This window comes from Notamacropus eugenii, chromosome 1, assembly GCF_028372415.1.
Source record: "Notamacropus eugenii isolate mMacEug1 chromosome 1, mMacEug1.pri_v2, whole genome shotgun sequence".
In the NCBI taxonomy this organism is placed as follows: Eukaryota; Metazoa; Chordata; class Mammalia; order Diprotodontia; family Macropodidae; genus Notamacropus; species Notamacropus eugenii.
In genome coordinates, this window is record NC_092872.1 from 133,062,574 (window position 1) to 133,084,143 (window position 21,570).

Below are 21,570 nucleotides of genomic sequence, written 5' to 3' on the forward strand. Positions count from 1 at the left end.
AATTTCATGAAAGATGATGTCTAGGCTCTTTTTTTGATCATGGCTTTCAGGTAGGCCCATAATTTTTAAATTGTCTCTCCTGGATCTATTTTCCAGGTCAGTTGTTTTTCCAATGAGATATTTCACATTATCTTCCATTTTTTCATTCTTTTGGTTTTGTTTTGTGATTTCTTGGTTTCTCATAAAGTCATTAGTTTCCATCTGTTCCATTCTAATTTTTAAATAACTACTTTCTTCAGTGAGCTTTTGAACCTCCTTTTCTTTTTGGCTAATTCTGCTTTTTAAAGCATCCTTCTCCTCATTGGCTTTTTGAACGTCTTTTGCCAATTGAGTTAGCCTATTTTTAAGGGTGTTATTTTCTTCAGCATTTTTTGGAGTCTCCTTTAGCATGTTGTTGACTTAATTTTCATGCTTTTCTTGCATCTCTCTCATTTCTCTTCCCAATTTTCCTCCACCTCTCTTACTTGATTTTCAAAATCCTTTTTGAGCTCTTCCAAGGCCTGAGCCCATGGTATATTTATTTTGGATGTTTGGGATACAGAAACCTTGACTTTTATGTCTTTCCCTGATGGTAAGCATTTGTCTTCCTCATCTGAAAGGATGAGAGAAGATATCTACTCACCAAGAAAGTAACCTTCGGTGGTCTTATTTTTTTCCCATTTTTGGGCATTTTCCCAACCAACTACTTGACTTTTGGGTCCTTGGTCAAGAGTAGGGTATACTCTGGGGATCTGTAAGATCTCAGTTCCTCCAAGGTAGTACAGTCAACCATGTACACTGGTCTTGGAGCAACCAGAAACTTTTGTGCCCCGAATCTGTGAGTAATAGATTTCCCTCTCCACAGCCACCTGGCCTCCAGTTCCACCAAGCCAGCACTGGTGGCTGAGATTCAGATAAGCTTCTCGATTTTGTGGGGGCAGGGCCAACATTCAGTGTGAGATGAAGATCAGGTGCTCAATTCCTCCAGGAGCATGAGGTGGGGGCAGGGCCACCACACAGGGCTGAGGTATAGATCAGCTGCTCAGTGCCCTTAATGGTTTTACCATCCAACAATGGATATGGGCTAAGATGGGAACTGCTGGAGCATGATGGGGCCTCTGCTGCTGCCTCAGACCGGAGCTACGGGAAGACCCTGCTCCCTTCTGGGTCAGCTGAAAAAACCCTCTCACTGATCTTTCATGCCTGTGAGTTGAGGGATCTGCAAACCACCACTACTGCTGCTGGGGATTCTATCCCTGAGGCCTGATCAGGTCCTCCTCCCAGCTGTGGTGTGGTGTGGTGTTGGGCTCTGCTCTGCCTGTATGACTGACCTTTCCCATTGGCCTTTCAGGTCACCCTGGGTGGAAATCTCCACTCTGTTGTTCTGTGGATTCTGCTGCTCTAGAATTTATTGAGAGTCTTTCTTCACAGGTATTTTATGGGCTATGGGGGAAGAGCTAGTGTATGTGCATCTTTCTACTCTGCCATCTTGGCTCCTCCATCAGTGGTTTTTTTTTAATAGTTAGCCCCTGAAATGTTTCCAAAAGGGTATAGTTTGACAATCAAAGGTTAGTTGGGAGTTTTAAAGACTTTCTAGCTCTAGGTCAAATAGAGGCTTGAAATAAGGGTGTGGAACCTCTTGTCAGAAGGAAGTAAATTTCAAAGACAGATTAAATGTCTGTGGGTACTGCTTAGCTAGCTGACTCTTCTGTGTTTTAAGAGTTTGGCACCTGAAAGTGAAAACTTTCCTTCTAGAGAGAAAAAAAATAACTGAATATGCCTATGGTTCTAGAAACTAAAAGATTGCCCTCCCCTTATAGAAATAAAAACAGGTAAAGGTTTTTGCTAGCTTGATAGGAAATGAATCCGAAGGATTTACCTCCAAAGAAAAGCCAAAGTTTAAACCTCTGGGCTCCAACCTTAAACAGAGATGGCAGAGTCCACTCCTCTTTTCATCTGAATGAAGTAGCACCTCAGTGGAGGACCCCAGCTGAAGCCAGAAGGTAGAAGTACAAAGAATCCCCACAACCATGTACCCAGCAAAGCCAGCCTGGTAATGACCATGAATGGCTTACAGAGACACATTTAGTGGAGATATGGGGTGCAAAATCAGTATAATGCTGCCTAGTAGCTACCATGTGAGATCTGAGGAGCTATGATAGCCAGGGTTTCCTTCCTCTAACATGTAGTTTAAGCCAATTCTTTTCCTAAAAGCCAAGGAAGTTGCCACTAAGACCAGAATGGCCCAATCCACAAGCTGTTGATGCAGCAGTTTCAGGCCATTTTGACGTGGCTTCCTAATCCTCTAGGGGCAAAAAAAAAGGCTACCTGAGTGGAGAGGGCCCTTCAGAATTGACAGGTAACCCAAGCCTGTATAAATGAAAACTCTTTTCCTTGCTGACCAGAGTCAATAGTCAATAAATGTTTATTGAGCCCCTACTGTTTTCCAGGCACTGTGTGTGGGATGTAGTAGAGATACTAAAGAAAACCAAAAATGAGTTCTGCCAGAGAAGTCTAAGAAGCCTCAAACTGGTATAGTTGGGAGGGAAATGAGGAGAGGCATTTCTACGTGGAAGGAAGGGATGGGAGTAGAAGGCCTCATCTACTTAAGCTGAGTGCTGTATTGTTGGAATATCCTTTCTAAACTTTGGTTAAATAAACTTCTTTTTGTTGACTATTGAATGACCTATGAGTGTCTCATTTCATTACAACATAGGGTGTAAACTACCAGGGGACCAGCTCACTCAGGCTCAATCTACTACAACATCTATCAGGAGCAATGTGCTGCACTCAGAGAGTAGCCGGCCTTCTGGGAATACACAATGATACCAGCAGAACACACTGATGACCTACAGTGTTGAAAGTGTGAGTTGCCCCTCCACCTGTATACCCTGGACATATGTTTCCCTTGTAGATGTGCCCCTCCAGAATGTATCCTGGTCATATATCTTTCCTCGACATGTGTCCCTCCAAACTTGTTCCTTAATGTGTCCATTTTCCCCACCCATAGCATGAGCATTTGTGCTAGACTGGGTTCCAGATTTAGGTGGGAACTATTATAAACAGACTTTTTTTTTTACTGTACCTCTACTTTAAACTGATAATATCTCCTGGCCAACTAGTTTAAGCAAACACATTGACAGAGTCTTGTAAACTATGGTTTGTTTAAATGATAGCCTCACAGAATCCACAGAATGCTTTGAAACTGGGATTGCTTTTGTCAACAAGGGAAGGGAATACAAATTAGCTTCTGGGTAGGGGTAGAGTTCTCAGAATGGGGAGGTTAAAGAGGAATTTTGCCAACTTTCACAATTTTTCTGGGGTCATATTCTGAGCATGATAGATATCTTCAAGAATGAAAGCAACTCACTAGTGAATGGTTGGTTGGGCTACATAGAAACAAAGGAAGACTTCCATGGAGGAGGCAAAAAAAACAGGGGAGGGCAATGAGAAAGGCATCTGGAACAATTGGTATTGACTCTACAACACTTCCCTTCTCCAATGCTGCTGCCTCATCTGGCCTCTGCTTGAAGACCTCCAGTGAGAGAGAACCCCCTACCTCCCAAGTCTTGGAACACTAGGGCATAGACCTGCTACAGTTAATTGCTTAACCTATTATATTTGAAAGTCAGATTTGAAACACTAATCAGTTTTTGGAGAACAGTTGAAACCTAATAGTCTTAAACTAGCAAAGGAGAACTGATTTAGAGTGGTGGAAAGAACATTGGCCAATTAGCCAAGAGATCTGGCTGGCAGTTCCAGTTGTAACCAATTTGCTATGTGACCTGAGGCAAGTCTATTCATCTGTCTAGAGTTTCAAATCTAAAGGAAATGGGTAAGGTAGAATTAGGGTGGGGAAGGGAGGAGACCTCAGTAGTCTCAACAAGTACCCAATCCCAGTCCACACCTTGAAGTGCTGCCTAGCTAGGGGCCAGTCACTTTCTGCCTGCTTGTCTCTCTGAGTTTGTGTCTAAGTCTCTGTCTCTGACTGTTTCTGGTTTACTGTCTCTCTCAGTAGCCATCTCTAGTCATACTGATCTATATCTGGCCAATGGACCCAGATGACTCTGGAGGAGAAAGTCAGGCTGATGACTTTGCACAGCCCTCCCTCACTTAAATCCAATTCACTTACACTTCATGGTATAATCTTTCTGATGTCATGGTCATGTTTGAGAAAGGACAAACAGCAATTGTCTCTTTCACCAGAACACTTATTTTAGTGTTTACTGAAAGGCCCTGAAACAACCAATCAATCAATTAAGAAAAATTTACTAAACCCCTACTAAGTGTTGGCACAATACTGAGCCTGGGGATACAAGGACAAAAGTCTTCTTTAAAAAAATAAATAAATAAAAGAGTGGAACTAGTTGATACCTTACAAGGTATTTCCCAGATCTAATAGTCTAATAAAATTGGAGTGTCCTCCTAAGAACTTTCTTGGTTATAAATGGAATGAAGGCCCTCTCAGGGCCCCTATTTGAAAACCATGATTTTTGAAGCCTAAAGGGAAACTACCTTAAATGATGTGGTAGGGGAATGGACAAGGTTGTAAGGGGAAGTTAAAGGAGAGTTGAAAGAGTCCTGGGCTCGAGTCAGAATCCCTGAGTTTGAATTCTTTGTAACTGCCCAACCTTTTCCCAGCCTGTTTCCTTATCTGTAAAATGTGGATAATATATGCTACTTGTCTTCCTAGGTTGTTGTGAGGAAAGCGCTCTGTAAACTCTAAAGTACCCTATAGATGTGGGTTATCATTATGGCCATTTTACAGATGGAAAATCTGAAGCTCAGGGTAATGAATGGCTCGCTCAGTTCCAGGGATAGTAAGTGTGTCCGAAGAGGAATGGGAGCTGTCATGTTGGAAGGGAAAGGACATTTCCACTAGGGTCTTTTGTCTGTAAGTAAAGAAAGGGACAAGACCCTAACTGGGTGACACATTTGCTTCTTTGTTTTGAGTTTTGAGTTTTGATTTGCTCTGGGAAGTCTAATGTGAAAATAAATCACAACAGAATCTCAATGCTTATATGTGAGTGGGGGGCCAGGGGTAGGATGGAAGAACAGCGCTCTATATATACCATCCAGGGAGAACAGATGAACAAGGCAATTAAAAAATCCATCCACCCCCATCTCCATTACACACACACACACACACACACACACACACACACACACACACACACACACACACACACACACACACACACACACACCACCTCCGCCAACACTCTTCCCTCATCCTCATGTTTTCTGCTCAGTTCCATTCTCTGAGGGATAAATTAGGAGGTCAGATGGATAATCTGGGAAGCCTTCCAGATTCTTTTATTTTTTTTTTCCTGAGCCTCAGGCCTGAGCAGGGCCCTCCCTCCCATCTGTTGGGGAGCCCTTGGCTGTCAGGGCAAATCTAGGTAGGTGTATATTTCCTAAATACACAAGGACCCCTCCCTTATCTCCTATGGCTCCCCTCTCCCTGCTCCCAGTGCCCTCAAACCATTTTTATTCCTTTATTAAAACCTGTCTCAGATCCTTATTTCATGCTAAGGTGTGACTGACTGATAATAGTTGAAAGGGTTCATTCTCCTGGAGAAATGTATATTTGAAGAGGGATAAGTCTTAAGGGAATGAAGATCTAAGAGAGGAAGTTGGTCTTTATGGAAAGAGAATTAGACTAAGATCATAACACTTAAGAATCACAGAATCTCGAAGTTATAATGGGACCTCAGGGTCCCTCTAGACCAATCTGAGGCTTAGTAAGAATCCTTTCTTTAACTCTGCTGACCAATAGATCAACTTCTCTGCCTGAAGACCTCCAGTGACAGGGAACCCACTACCTTCTAAAGCAGCCCATCCTGTGTTTGGACACCGTAGCTAGGTGGTTCAGTGGATAGGAACCACTGGAGTCAGGAATACTCATTTTTCTGAGTTCAAATCTAGCCTCAGACACTTACTTGCTGTGTGACTCTGGTCAACTCATTTCACCCTGTTTGCCTCAGTTTCCTCATCACAAAATGAGCTGGAGAAGGAAATGGCAAACTCCTCCAGTATCTTTGCCAAGAAAACCCCAAATGGGGTCATGAAGAGTGGAACATGACTGAACAATTGTCAGGAAGTTTTTCTTGACCTCAAATCTAAATTTCCGTCTTTGCAATTTCTACCCTTTGCTCTCATTCCTAAAAACTGAAAGCAAAAGTAGCCAAGCTTTGCAAACTTTATTAACTCCTGCTCTTGCTGCTGATGGGAATGTAGAAAAGTATTTGTTTAGGGCAAAGCTGAATGGGCTCACACCTCTCTCCCATCCGGACTGTTGACCCTTTACTGTTCCAGTCCCCACAACTTCATTTAGTCATGGGGGTCAAGAAGAATGAGTCTACTCCCTTCCCCACAGGACATACCTGCAAATATTTGGAGGACAACTGTCATATTGCCCCCCAATCTTCTCCTCTGGTGGTTAAATATCTCTAGTATTTCAATCAGTCCTCATGTGATAGCTAAGGTCCTCAGTCTTCTCACCAGCCTGGTTGATTTCATCTGGACAATGTCTAGTTTGTCAATTGCCCTTCCTAAACTTTGTCATTGGGCAAAGTTCTCCAAACATGATCTAAGCAGGGCAGAGGATGGAAGGATAGTGAACTCCCTTGTTCTGGACACTAGGACTCTACTAGCGTAGCCCAAGATTTTGAGTGGCATCTCTAACTGTTGACTTTTATTGAGTTCAGAGTCCACCAAACCCTGTAGAACTTTTGCACATGGACATTGTCTAATCAGACCTTCCCCTAGCATATACCAGTATAGTTTATATATTCACATTTCTCTAGGTCTACTATCAACTTTTTAGATTTGTTTCATCATTCTGGCCTGTTTGGATTCTGATTCTGTCCATCCATAAACAAAGTAAAAAGTCCCTTCTTCTATCAAAGTTACTATTATCGTTCCCATCACCCAGGTTCTCACTTTGGAATTATCCTTGGCTTTCCCTTCTCCTTCTACCATACATTCAGTTGATCATTCTGTCTTCATATATCTCAATAACATCTCTCAATCCATCCCCCTTTCTCCACTCACATAGGTCCTTATCATCTTTCATGGAGACTATTCATGGAGTCTTTTTTTTCTTTTATTTGAGGCAATTAGGATTAAGTGACTTGCCCCAGGGTCATACAGCTAGTAAGTGTCTGAAGTCAGATTTGAACTCAAGTCCTCCTGACTCCAGGACCAGTGCTCTACCCATTGTGCCACCAAGCTGCCCCTCTCATGGAGCCTTTTAATTAGGTTCTTTAATTTCAGTACTTCCCATTTCCAACCCTGCTTCCATAAAGCTACCAAAACAATCTTTTTAAAGTGCAGTTCTCATTGATCATACCATTCTCCTCCTCAAACAACTTCTATGGCTCCCTATTGCTTCTAGCATAATAATAAATAATAACAAATGATGTACATAGCATTATAAACTTTGCAGAGTATTTTAGATACCTTAGTTTCTTTTCAAACTCCATTCCAAACTCTCTTGGGAGGCATCTGTAAATTCTCATCCCATTCATTCTCCAACCTTTTGGAACCGTCTCTGATCCAACACTGCCCACGATTACTGTCTATTTTCCAAAAAGATGTTACTGAGGATTTTACCTTTAGCAGGCTTTCATTTCTCTGAGAGGTAGAGCAGAGATTATTTATTCTTATTTTGCATTGTATTGTTGTTTTCTTCTATTATAATATTGTACCTCAGTTGCCTGGTCCCAGATCCTCCAGTCTGTGGGCTCTTAAATGACTGGCTCCATCTCCCTTGGGAGTATACAACCTGTGAGCAAAGATTTAGAACTCCAAGAGACTTCAAAGTCATGTAGGCCATGACTCTCCTTTTACAGATGAGATAGAGAGAGGTAAAGGACTTATCCAAAGTCCACAGATTGGGGGCAGAGCGCTGGAGCTGCGATTGGAACCCAGACCTCATTAATCCAAAACCAGTGCTGTTTCCACTATGCTATATTGCCCCTGAGTAGTCCTGGACACAGCTATTGATGCGCCATCCATGCGGTTCTTTCATAGAATCGTGGAGTTGTATGATACAAGAACTGAAAGGTATAGATATTAGAAAGTCATCTAAGTCACCTCGTTTTACTTGTGGAGAAACTATGACCCAGAAGAGATTTACCCAAGATCACAAAACTAGTTAGTGGGAATCTGAGAGAGTTGTTCTGACTGACTGTCCAGTGCATTCATTCATTCATCCATTTGTCTATCTATTTATTCACCCATTTGCTTATTCATTTGTTTATCTATTTATCTGTCTATTCCCCCTTTATTTATTCACTTTTTTATTTATCTGTTCATCCATTTATCTATCTATTTGGGAGTTTTATTTACTTCTTCCTTTATTCATTTGTGTGTTTTATTGATTACTTTTGGCTTTATATCACAGTCTTTTCTGAATATGCCCTGCTTTATAGAGCAGTTGTAGGTCTGCCCCTCTAGCCAGTCTTCTACTGTAAAAAAGAAAAGAAAAGAAAAATAGCTAAGAAAAATCAATCAGCGCCAAGGTGGTAACATTCCACATCCCTAATCCCCTATCTATTCAACCAAAGGAGGGTAGTGCATGGCCTCCTACCCTCCTCTAAGCCACGATCGGTCATTCCACACACGGTGTTTGCCCTTAAATTTTTTTTTTTTGTCATAGAATCCTAAATCTGGAGCTGAAAGGTCATCAAGTCTAAATCCCCCTATTGTATAGTGGAGGAAATTGAAACCTAGAGTGGTAATTCACCTAGGTTCATACAGGGAGTAAATGGCAGAGCTAGGGCTTGAATGTGGGCTCTGTAACTCCAAATTTCAGTCTTCTTTCTACTTCATGTCTTTAGGTTTTTATTTGCTTAGCGTGTGACATAATTTCCCCAGTTCTACTTAATTCACTCTGTATCCAGTAGACTTCCTTCTATCCACCTACTACCTCCCCAGCTACAGCAACTAAGGCAAGTAGGTGGTGCCATAATGCATACAGCAGAGCATTTGAAATTAAGAAGACTCATCTTTCTGAGTTCAAATCTGGTCTCAGACACTTACTAACTGTGTTACCCTAGGCAAGAATCCCGTTTGCCTCAGTTTCCTCTTCTTGAAAATGAGCCAGAGGAGGAAATGATGGACCAGTGCAGTGTGTGTATTTGTCCTTCGTTGCTGAAGAAGACCATGCCATCAGAGAAATGATGACCTTTGCCAAGAAAACCTCAACTTGGGTCAGGAAGAGTTAGACATGACTGAAATGCCTGAACATCAACTTTGTAAAGCAGATCAAGTGACCCCCAACTTCCCGTTCTTTTTCTTTCCTATTTTTCTTTTTTGAAGACACATTTTGTTGAGGCTATGAGCAATGCAGCCTTCTCCATCATCTCCCCTCTTAAGGTGTGAAGGTTCTGGTTCATGAGCCTTCTTGCCTTGCAATGCTTTTTTCACTTCAAGCTTTCCCAGTTATGATAACATATAACCCACCCCCTGACCCCAAACCTCATACCCTGAAAATTAACTATATTTAAGAGAAAATAAAATAAAATGAACATGAAGAATGGTACTGTCCCACAGAAGAGTGTATAATATGTATGTGTATATATGTGTGTATGTGTGTGTATATATACACATACACATATACTTATAATATCCTAATATATAATATATACTTATAATATCCTATCTTTATCCTTGTACTATTATGATTGTTTCCTTACCTTACTTTTACCTATCATGAATAACCTCTGTATTTATTATTGGAGATGTAGGAACTACTGAAGTTTTCTCTAAGAGTTAAAAGCCAACTGCTTTCTGGGCCTATCACTAGCTAATAATGTGACCTTAGGTAAGTGAATTCACTTCACACAGTTTCACTTGTAAAAAGAGGGTGTTGGGCTAGGTATCACCAAGACCTCTCATATCTCCAACATTTTTGTTTTTAATCTGAAAGGCATCATGCCAATCTCCCTTTCCTAACTCCTTTTCCTTCTTTAACAGTATTTTCTCCCACATTCCCAAAGTACTCTTTTTTTTTTTTGAGTTTTCTATAGTCTCCCTCTAAGGGAAGAAAGAAATTTGATAAACTTGTTAATATGGAGGTGATAGGGATTGCTTCCCCCCCATATTCCTGCATGTGTGGCTTATGTTTTCAAAGGACCGAAGGGCAAAGGAGTACTGCTTAACAAAATAAGATAGTAATATGTGGAACCATTGGGACCTGAAAGCATATAAACCATAGTTGTAAATTGTTTATTAATCTCATAAGCCCAAAGGAATGAGATTTCAAGCACTTTGGCAGGGGAGGTATTGGGGGTAGGAGTCCTTCCTGGAGCTCCTTCAGTCACATTGCATGGGAAACCACTTCTACTTATGTAGTAGACCCTATGTTTCTCTCTGTCTCTGCCCTCCTTTCTTTTATATCTCTTATTTTTTCCCTTCTTTTCTTCTTCATCTACCTTCCCACTATGGATTAGTCTTATTTAGAAATAATTTATTTCTAAATACCTTATTGATTAATTTATAAATTATAACTTTATAAATGACTACTTCCTATGTAGCATTTAAAAAAAGTCTTAATGATGCCTTTTGGTTTTACATCACAGTCATTTCTGTGTATAACTTGCTCTCCCAGTTGGTCCTCCCTTGTGACAAAGAAAAATAATTAGTCAAAACCAACTGACAGAGTGACTACGTCTAACATGGTACACAGTGGTCCAAGTCCACAGATTCCCACCTCTCGAAGAAAAGACAGGAGGTGGATTTCCTTATCTCTTTTGTAGAGTCAAGATCGGTCACTGTAATTACAAAGCATTAGGAATTTTTTTGTTCTTCTCATTTGCATTACTGTAGTCACTGCTACACGCTATAATTTAAAGTACCTCTGACTTCAGAGCTCTATCTTTTTTTTTTTTTTGTGGAAGACTTTGATCTTTGCTAAAATGCAAATCCCCAGGAGTAGGTTCCTACTTAGAAACATCAAATGACTGCTTCCCTACTCCTCCCTTAAGAAGCTCTAATCAATCCTCACTTCTTAGGGTGGGGGTGGACAACCTGTGGCACAGATCCCACAGAGCAGTCCCTGAGGCCTTTTTCTGCATTGAATCCTATGTCTCTTTAATAGAACTATAGGGTTCAGTGTTTCCTTCTCTTGTTTGCCATATTCCCTCTCTCTTGGTTTTTAAATCTCATCCCAAACTAAAAAAAAGTCATTGAACTGCACATACACATGGACCAGATGATATTACTAGGTATAAGGGAAAGATTCTACACACACACCAAAAAAGGTGTCCATCCTTTGGAGAATGGCTGAACAAATTTTGGCATATGAACATAATTCAACGTTATTGTGCCAGTAAAGACAGCTAGATGGTGCAGTGGATAGAGTACAGGGCCTGGAGTGAGGAAGATCTGAATTTGAATTTAATCCCAGACTAGCTCAATGACCCTGGGCAAATCACTATCCTCTGTCTGTCTTGTTTCCCTAACTATAAAATGGGGATAGTAATAGCACCTACCTCCCAGGGTTCTTGTGAGGAGTGAGAGAAATGATTATTAATAAACAATGATTTGGAGAGATCCAGAGTTCCCTGGTCTCTTGTCTTGACTTTCCAATCTCCTGAATGAGACTGAAATTACTCTCTTCAGTCTTTGTCAGGCCCCACCCAACCTTACAAGGAATCTCTAATCTAAAGTGAATTCCACTCAATCAAACTTGAGGGGAAATAGATCCTTCACCTAGATTGCCCAAGGCTGAGGGTGGTCTGGAGATAGGGATTGTGTCTCTCTGTCTAAGAGTGACTTGATGTCACTTTCAGCCCCTCATTGGAGCAAGTTCACTTCTCTTTGTAAAATCCACCTCTCATTAATTGTTATTCAATCAGAGTTGATTGCTACCTGCTGGAACACCTCTAGTGTTCTATATAAGGGGCTTATAAACCTCAAGAAGTGGTTATGCATCCTCTTTGATCATTGAGAGGATAAGGATAACAAGTCCTATTTGTCAATCATTTGCTGGCCGTGATTGATAAAACTGATTTTTATTTACCCCACAACTTTGTCTTTCGAAATCATTTTTATTTGCCATGGGAATCAAATGAGATAATTTTGTAATGCACATAACACAATGCTTGGCACATAGTGGCTACTTAATAAATGCTTATTTCCCTTCTCCCCTCCCCCCGTGATAAATATGAAAAATTCAGAGAAACTTGGGAAGACATGTATGGACTAATGCCAAGCAAAGTAAGAACCAGAGAACAATTCACACAATGACCATAATAATGAGTGTGTGTGTGTTTGTGCTTTGTTGCCAAAGAAGACCATGCCATCAAAGAAATAATGATATGACTTGCACTTAACTTTGTTTTGAGTGAGGGAGGGCAGTGCAGGTCACCAGCCTCACTTCTCCTCCAGAGCCATCTGAATCCAGTGACCAGATATTCATCAGGATGACTGGAGATAACCCAGGATGAAGCAATTGGGGTTAAGTGACTTGCCCAAGGTCACACAGCTAGTGAGTGTCAAGTGTCTGAGATGAGATTTGAACTCAGGTCCTCCTCACTGGTGCTCTATCCATTGCACCACCTAGCTGCATAATAACGTAAAGGTAAACCAGACTGATAGAATTCTGATCACTTCAGGGACCAAATGTGACTTCAGGATGGCTTCCTGCCTCTTGGCAGAGAGAAGGTGAACTAGAGTCATGCAATAAGGAATAAATCTTCAGGCCCAGCCAAGGCATTGCTATGTTTTTCTTGACTATACTTATTAGAGTTCTGGTAGGGTTGAGGGGTAGGAGAGAGCCAATGGTAAGTGAAAGTGATAAAAAAAAGGAAAAAATCAAAACCTCAAAACCAATCAAGCAACCAGTCAATCAATCTAAAGTCCCATCTCCTCTAAAATTCAGTCTGTGATCCCCCAGAAATATCACTGGATCTGAAATCAGTGGCTGAAGGTTCAAAGCCAATCTCACCTGCTTCCTATTGGAACAGGAACTTAATCTTGCTGAACTTTGGATTCTTTCTCTGTAAAATGAGGAATTTGGATATGATGGTCTCTGAAAGTGCCGGAGTAGCTCAGTAGAGCCACTCAGTGGAGTTTGACTAGGGAAGTGACATGATAGGACCTGTGCTTTAGAAAAATCACTAAAATGCTTTGCAAATCTTAAAAGTCAATTTAAAACTACAAATTTTGTTTCAATTATTATAGGAGAATTATTATATGGACAATTGTAAGGATTACATCTGTGATTTCATAAACATATGAAAATCTCAGGTGAGAAAATTCATTTTACCAATGCATGTTGGCATCTACTCTGCAATTTAATAGTCTTAAGGTGTTGCTTAGAGCACTGGGAGATTAATCTGTCTAGAGTCATAGAGCCAGTATGTGTCAGGGGTGTGACTTGAATTCAGGTCTTACTGGCTTCAAGACCAACTTTCTATCTACTATATGATTCTGCTTTTGAGTTATTATAACAGTATGACAATAATGAAGATAACAATCTATGACAATAAATCCACCAGGTAAAAAATAACTTCAGGATTCTAGGTTCTAGAGCACCTAGGTCTAGCATTATAATGTCTAGCATAAACCAGGTCTAGCATTCATTAAAGTTGCCCCGGGCCTGGAAGAAGTTACTTGGAACTTTTGCTTCCAAGGAGTAAGAAAAGAGAAAGAGGCATTAGGGAGCTATTACTTTTAAAGCATAATTTAGGCTAGATCATCTGAGGTTTTTTTCTAGCACTTAAATTCTGTGATTCTAAGTACAGTTTTACCTAAGTGAATTCCTCACTCATCAAAAAAAAATAAAGTTACAATGGGGAGAAACAGCTGACTAGGATGGCCCACTAGCCATCCCTTTATTGAATGCTTGGAGTTATAAATTGCTGTCCTCCTAGTAGAACTAGAAGTATATACCTCCCCTAATTCTTCACTCTCATTCTCTCTCTAGACACATAACATCATTTTGGTGGCATTGTGCTCTCAAAGATCTCTTTCCAGTGAGCTCCATTTATAGGGGTGTTTGTATTGAGTTCTCTTTTCTCATGTGCATATCATCTTTTAGAGATTGTTTGTTGGATTAGATTGGGGAAAGGTAATCCTACATTTCACACAGAGACCAATGTCCCTATGTAATTTTCCTTTCCTTTTTTTTTTTTTTTAAATCCCACCATGATAAAAGAGAAGCTTCATCAAAGTCAGGGGGAAAAGGGAGTATATCTTAGTTCTTGGGAAGTTAGGCTGTGTCACTAAGTGCCGGGAAGGCAACTGACAGATTTCTACTAGAAGAAAGATACAAGGCTAAATTAAATATCACCTGTAAGGGCTTTTGACAGAAAACTAACTAGAATTACAGAATTTGGGAAATGGAAAGACTTTTAATGAATATCTAGTACAGCCCATACCTGAAAAGTAATTCACTTTATAACAAATTAGGCAAAAAATTACTTGTTTGAAGACCTGCAGTGATGGGGAGAGTTCTTCCACCCAAGATAGAGAATTCCACCTTTGCATCTAGCTCAAATATGCCTCTTTGCTAATTTCCACACATTGTTTCTGGTTCTATCCTCAGAGGCCAGGTGGCAAAAGTCTAGTTCCTCTACAACTATAAAGCACCTAGCACAGTGTCTGGTACATTCATCATTTCTTTTTCAGTCATGTCCTACTCTTCAGGACCCCATTTGAGGATTTCTTGGCAAAGATACTGGAATGGTTTGCCATTTTCTTCTCCCGCTCATTCGACAGATGAGGAAACTAAGGCAAACAGAGTAAAATGACTTGCTAAGGGTCTCATAGCTAGTAAGTGCCTAAGGCCAGACTTGAAATCAGGAAAATGAGCCTTCCTGACTCCAGGTATAGCTCTCTATCCACTTTGACAGCTCAGGTATGTAGTAGGTACTTAATAAATGCTTGTTCCCTTCTCCAATTCCATTCTGTGTAATAACCATTCAAATTCTTGACAATATCTCTCACCTCATACCTAAATCTTCCCTTCCTTAAGGCTGAAACATCTCAAGTTCCTTCAATGAATCCTCAAATAGTTGGAATTGTAGAATCCCAGTTGCTCTCCTCTGAGATTTCCAATGCCCTTCCTAAGATATGACACTTAGAACTGAACGCAGTACTCTAGGTGGTCTGACAGCAGAATGACCACCTCCTTATTCCTAGAAGCAATGCCGCTCTTACTGTACCTCAAGGTTAAATTAGTTTTCTTGGCTGATATATCCTACAATTGTCTCCTATTGAACTAGCAAATCTCTAAATCTCCCCAGGTCATTTTCAGACATACTATTGTCTAGTCATATCTCCCCAAGAGGTCTTGGAATCATAGGCAAGTCTTCAACAACCTGAATTAGAACATGTGTTCATTGTTCATTCAACAAACACTTATTAGCCCTCTTATACTTAGAGCATCCAGAAAGGCTCCTGGGGGTGGAGAGCAGATGCAAAATGAACGTGATCAATAACATGACACTTTCATTACAATTCAAGTAAGCAGTCTGTGTATCTCCTACAGTGACAAATACAATTAAATTGACAAGCCAACAAGTATTTATTAAGCACTTGATAGATACCAGGCACTGTGCTACAGGCTGGGGAAACAAAAATTGGGGAAAAGAATAGCCTTTGATTTAATGGAGCTCTAATGGGGAAGACAAACTTGCAAAAATCTGTGTGTGTGCATAAAATAAAATCAGCAACTTCCAAACCGTATAACTACTTTTTGTCTCCACAAAATCTCTGTGCGAATGGTCCTGGTGCACATCAAAAGTATCCTTGATGAAACTACAAATAGAGAAGAGGCAGCCTTCTGCAGATGGTTTTCTACAATAGATTGTGCTTTCATAGCCATACAACTCTAGAGCCTACAAAATTTAATTGTGTTCATTGTTTGTTAATGATAAAATAGCATTTGATTCAGTAGAAAAAAACATTAAAGGACCTTTAATAATAGGTCTGCCATTTATGGGCTAAGATTATAGAAGATCCATGGATAGATGAAACCACAGAGATAAATTTCTTCAATGACCTGATTATCTTCTTCAAATAAATCATAAAACAGAAAGAAATATGTTCATTCAGGGTGTTTACTACTGTTATGGAAGAGATTTTGCACAGGTTCCAAACAGAAGAATTATTGTCTCCCTTGGTATAATGTTAACCCCTTGAGGGCCAGAGCTACATAATTTTTGTCTTTGTATTTCCAGCACCCCTGCACCAAGATATTTAACGAAACATTGAATCCACCTTCAAAAACAGAGGATATGACCTAAGAATATATCCCTTGACTGCAATTTAGGCATGTTTGGGATTTTTGCTGGGGGTGTGCCTGCTGCCCATGTATACCTGGCAAATGTTTTCAGTTTTGCTATGGGAAAACCTAGAACTTTTCCCCTTTTTCAGGGTCAAGGCAATGAAATAACTTCTAAGCAGTACATTTTTGACTTCTTTTTACTCCTTCTTTATGGTGTGTGATAGACAGGTAAGAAAGGCAGGAAGCCTCATGGACCCACCTGTCTCTGAATGCCCTGGATATGTTTCTGAAGAATATACTAGGTTTGGAAGAATGTATCAGCCAAAGCAAACACATTGGAAGGATGTCAGAGAGTGCTGAGAGAATGGGTAAAGAAATGAGTATAGAAGGCAGAGATAAAGCTTTCGAAAGACCAATCTGATTGACTTTATCGTTTCCCTGAAGGACAGGTCTGTTGTCTGGACTGGGCTAGCCAGTTGAACATGAATCCCACTGTTAACATGATACTTTAGACTTGCCCAAGGAAGGTTGGGTTTGGAGTTAATCCAAGTTTGGGATTTCTTCTTTATAAAGAAATGAAAATTAACTTAATACACTCCATTTAATGGACCTAGATGTCATAGTGAGTTTTATTTGCAATAAAAAGAACGCAAAAAAACCCCCAAACCTTTCAAACCCCTCAAATTCTTTTTTTTTTTTTTAAAGGATTTGGATAAGTTTGGTTTTGGACAGCTAGAACCTTTCCTCTAAGACTTTTGATTGTTTCATGGATATTTGTGAAAACTCATTTGCTGTGCCTTATTCTTGCTACATTCAGCAGTTAGCATGGTGTCTGGGACTTATTAGAAACTTAATGCTTGTTGACTGACTGATCGACTGTATGAATAATCCATCACTTTTCTAGATAGGTACTAGACCTGTGATTTCTATCAGCATAGGGAATTCCCTGGAGAGGAAATACCCTCCACCAGTATGAGGCAGGTGCCTTCTCTATAACTTAGAGTCTTAGAGAACTGTTTATTGCTCTGAGAAATTAAGAGACTTGACCAAGGTCATACAGCCAGTATGTGCCAGAAGACTTAAACCCAGGATTGGCTGGTTCTGAGGCCAGTTCTGAATCCATCATAGCTTGCTGACTCTCTTTACAATCATCTACGTCCTTAATGATTATTTATACCACTTCTCATGTTGGAATCATAGTTTGTTGATAATCCCATATATCTTTTCCATGGGCCTTCAGATTCCTCCTCAGAGATCATGGAATTTCATGATTCCTAGTCATAAATGTGAATACTGGTGTTAAAAAAGATACACAATTTGCACCAGAGAATTGCCTGGAGTGACTGAAAGAACCACATTGTTTTGTGGTTCACTGAGGAGACCCATTAGTGCTCCAGGGAATGATGGGAGTACTTCATTGGAAGTCCTTTAACTTCTGTGAACTTCAGTTAATTTATCCATAAAATAAGGATAATAACAATTCCACTATTTATCTCACAAGGGTTAATATGAAGAACAATGTTTACAAACCACAAAGCTCTATAAAAAACGTGAGCTTTGAGGGTTACTGTCTATCGTGTGAATCTTTTAAAAAAGGGCTAGATTTCACGTGAAGATTTCCTTGATCCTTAGTAGCTAGAAGTGTTCCATCCATCTTTGATTCTCTTATGCTACTTTGTATCTCTTCTTTTTACTTATAATATACTAACATATTTTTGGGGTATATTGTTTTAACTTCCTTACTAGATTATAAATTCTTTTGGGACAGGAAATATACTCTCTTATTATACCTAGCCTAGCACTATGCCTTTTATGGTAAATGTTTTTGAATTCAATTTGATGAATACTTTACCTAATGTCTGTCAGCTAGGTGACACCCAGCAAGAGTCAACCATTATATCACAGCTCTGTTAGCATTTCCATTCTGGTTAGCAAATCAGCTGGTTTGTTTTCCTAACTTCTGACTTCTGCCTTCATTAGGGGCTGTTAGCACATGAAAATGATGCATTGTTAAGCTTGGCAAAAGGACTGTGAGCTTGTATTTGTTCTTTGATTCATACCCACTCCAAAATATATTGGTTGGGTGTAGTTTTTTTTAACCTCCTTATGCTGGGGAGAAAATTTGCTGAATAATGGGTCTTTTATTAATGTGCTAACAGCCCCTACTGAGAAAAATTGAGGAACGATTATTAGATGAGGAGTGTTAGGGGCTAGCATAACCTACTAAATGGCTGTTCTTTAAGGGACACTGGCCCTGTTAATTTTGTGAGATATAGTTTAAAAAAAAGGAGAAAGAAATAACCTAAAACCTGCTCATAGGAAGAAGTCACCTGATCTGAAGGAGACAGAAAAGGAGGAAGGAGTAGAATATTTGGTGGAAGAGGAGGGACCATGTGGAGGTAGGGTTTGAAAAATTATTGCCTTCTTCCTGGGAAAGGGTGATGACTTTGGATGAATGATTGAAGATATATTTTTATTTCTTGAATGCCATCCCATAGAAAACTTCTCTCTGTTCCAAAATTTTGATGGCCAGGCTCAATGTAATGGCCTGGATACAGTCTGAAATGTTCCTGGAGAGTTTCCTGCTCACTTCTAAAGCCTTTAGGGAGAACAGTTAGTGGGGAATGTGAATGGCCAATTTGAGAAAATCACTGTTTTGGTGTTCCCAATATACCAGGGCTGGCTATGACTAATTTTTAGAACAGCCCCTGGGTAATTATGATAATTTGGTTAATATTGACCTGGGGATAAGCCATGGGCTCATATCCATAAACAGCACAACTGATCAAAGTATATTCCTTGAGTAGCTCCGCTCTGCTTTTGGCTGGGGGAGAGCCTCTCCCTACCTCTCCATCCCCTTTACTCTAGCCCCCGTCGATCTTGGCTTTCTAGGAATTCCCATGTCTCTTGTGATTTATAGACCATATTGCTTCACCCTGGGATCTGCGCTGCCCTGGATTTCATTTTAGTGGTTGCATGTGTGTAGGTCTGGTCGCCCTTACAAGATGATCTGGTCATAGATTGAGAGCTAGAAGAATTCTCTGGAAGTCATCCAGTTCAAATTCTCATTTTGCACAGGAAGAAAAGGAAACTGAGGCTCAGGGTTGAAGGATCAGAGGAATCAGAGTCCAAAGGGACTGGTATCTGGTCTACTTTGTTTATAGGTGAGGAAACAGGAGCCTGCCCAGGGGAAGTGACCTACTCCCTCTAGCAATTTTTGTTTTAATGAAGTAGGTGGGGGAGCTTATTATTTTTTATCGGAGGAGGGGGTCCTTTGCTCTCTGATTCCATACTGCATAATTGTATATGTAGAAGATTGGTTCTGGATCTGATAATATTTTATTATCTGCATCTGCAAAACTAACAGAGGGGAACAGTGGGAAGAGGAGTGGTTTCAGAGTTAGACAGAAATGGGTTCAAATCCAATCTCTGGAGGGGGAGATGAGAGGAGAGAATCTCAGTGTCTGTACATAGGGAGCAGGTCCCATTATCAGTCTAATCTCTCTAGGTGACACAGAGGAAGTCACTTCACTTCTCAAGGCTCTTGCACAGCTAGTGTTCATTTTCATTAGGAGATAAGAGTTTCATCAGGAAAGTCCCTGGTTTGCTAGTATACTGGGAGCTTACTGGTATACAGTAAAATCATAGGTCTAGTCCCAGTCCAGCAAAACTGGGAGGAGAACTGGATTATAGCAAAGAATTAAAGGAGGCAGTTGGGTGGCTCAGAGCTCTGGGGCTGGAGTCAGGAAGATCTCAGTTCAAATCCAGCCTTAGATATTTATTAGCTGTGTGATCCTGGGCAAATCATGTAATGCCTGTGTCTTAATCCACTGGAGAAGAAATGAGAAATCACTACGGTATCCTTGCCGAGAAAATTCCATGGTCAGTATGGTCCACACAGTCATGAAGAGTCAGACATGACAATTACAATACTATATATATAATATCACACACACACACACACACACACACACACACACACACACACACACACACCCATGACATAGGAAGGACCTTACTGATCTCAAACTCTTTCAACCCCAATATATTAGAGAGGAGGAAACTGAGTCTCCAAGAAAGGAAATAACTTGGTTTTCCATAAATCTAGCACAGTCTATCAAAGTATATTAATTAAATCACCCAGCTGGTAAGTAGCAAATTCTAATTCAAACCCCGGCCCTAAGATTCCAGATCAATAAATTTGCTTCTACATCTTACTTCTGATGCTTCCATGCCTTACACATATCCTATGCCATCTCAAAATTATTTCTTAGCTTCCTTCTGGCTTTGGCTTTTTCTGAGATCATGATGCTATTTAACCCAGTGCCTATGATCTAGGATCACAGATTTAGAACTGAAAAGGATCCTTGGGTCATCTAGACCCACCACACTCATGTTATAGAAGAGGAAACTGATAAGTGACTTGTCTAAGGTCATCCCTGCTACCTGTGTGACCTTGATTATATCACTTCATGCACGAGGACCTCAGCACCTCTTTGGTGCTGCTGTGGGGAGGAGGAGAGTCGAGAATCCCAAGGTCTGTGCATAGACAGTGGACCCCTTTATCAGAGTCAAAGCTCCCAGGTGAAACCTCTGGCCTGAATCAGGGTCACTCCTTCCTGAGCTCCGCCCCTGAAATGACAAGCCTCCATGTAACCTTTTTTTCTTTGGTTGCTCTCGCTCCCTGGGAGTGTTGACTTAGCAGGAGTAACAATAACACTAACCTCGGCTTGTTTGGACAGCGCAGAGCCGCCTTGCCTGAGCCTTCTCTGTACTTGACTAAATCAGCACGCTGGGCCTTCTGTCATGATGGCGGTGTCCCACGGAGGGCAGGAGGGAGGGGGCCGGCCCTGGCACAGGGGAGGGGGAGACAAAAGGGGGTCCTTCCTGTTCTGCCGGCTGTTATCACCGGGTGCTGTTCTAACGCTAGTCAAACATTATTGTGAATAACCCCGGCTCAATAGCAGCAGTGTTAGGCTGGAAAGTCAATATTGGCTCAGCAAACAGAGCAAATAGAGAGTTGCTATTTGCGTAACTATGAGTATTTGTGTACTCTGACTGCTTCAACAGGGCACTTGGAAATGAAGGGGAAAAGACGGGGTGGGGGCCGTTTGGGGGAGGTTGGTTGGGTTGGGAACAAGGATGGGCCTGTTTTGGATTTTTCCCTCTTAGGCAGAGAGGGAGAGGGGAGGAATGACCTTCTCATTTTCTCTGGTCTTTCCCCGCTGCCCCCCCACCCCCCTGCAGGGCAGGAGAATCTGCTCAGTGCCCAGGGATGGAAAGGTGCCAGGCTACTTTAAAAAATAAATAAATAACATGTAAAAGTGCCTTTTGCTTCGGGAGAGCAC

At 40.8% G+C, this 21,570-nt stretch overlaps 1 long non-coding RNA gene across 1 annotated transcript in view; it reads right to left on the bottom strand.

Annotated features, from left to right (window-relative positions):
• LOC140507260 (uncharacterized) overlaps positions 1–21,206 on the bottom strand; it is a 37,538-nt gene extending 16,332 nt beyond the window's left edge. Inside the window, exon 1 of the long non-coding RNA XR_011968271.1 lies at positions 20,947–21,206. This is a non-coding gene — a long non-coding RNA (uncharacterized lncRNA). The remainder of the gene's footprint in view (positions 1–20,946) is intronic.
• Positions 21,207–21,570: the final 364 nt, after the last annotated feature.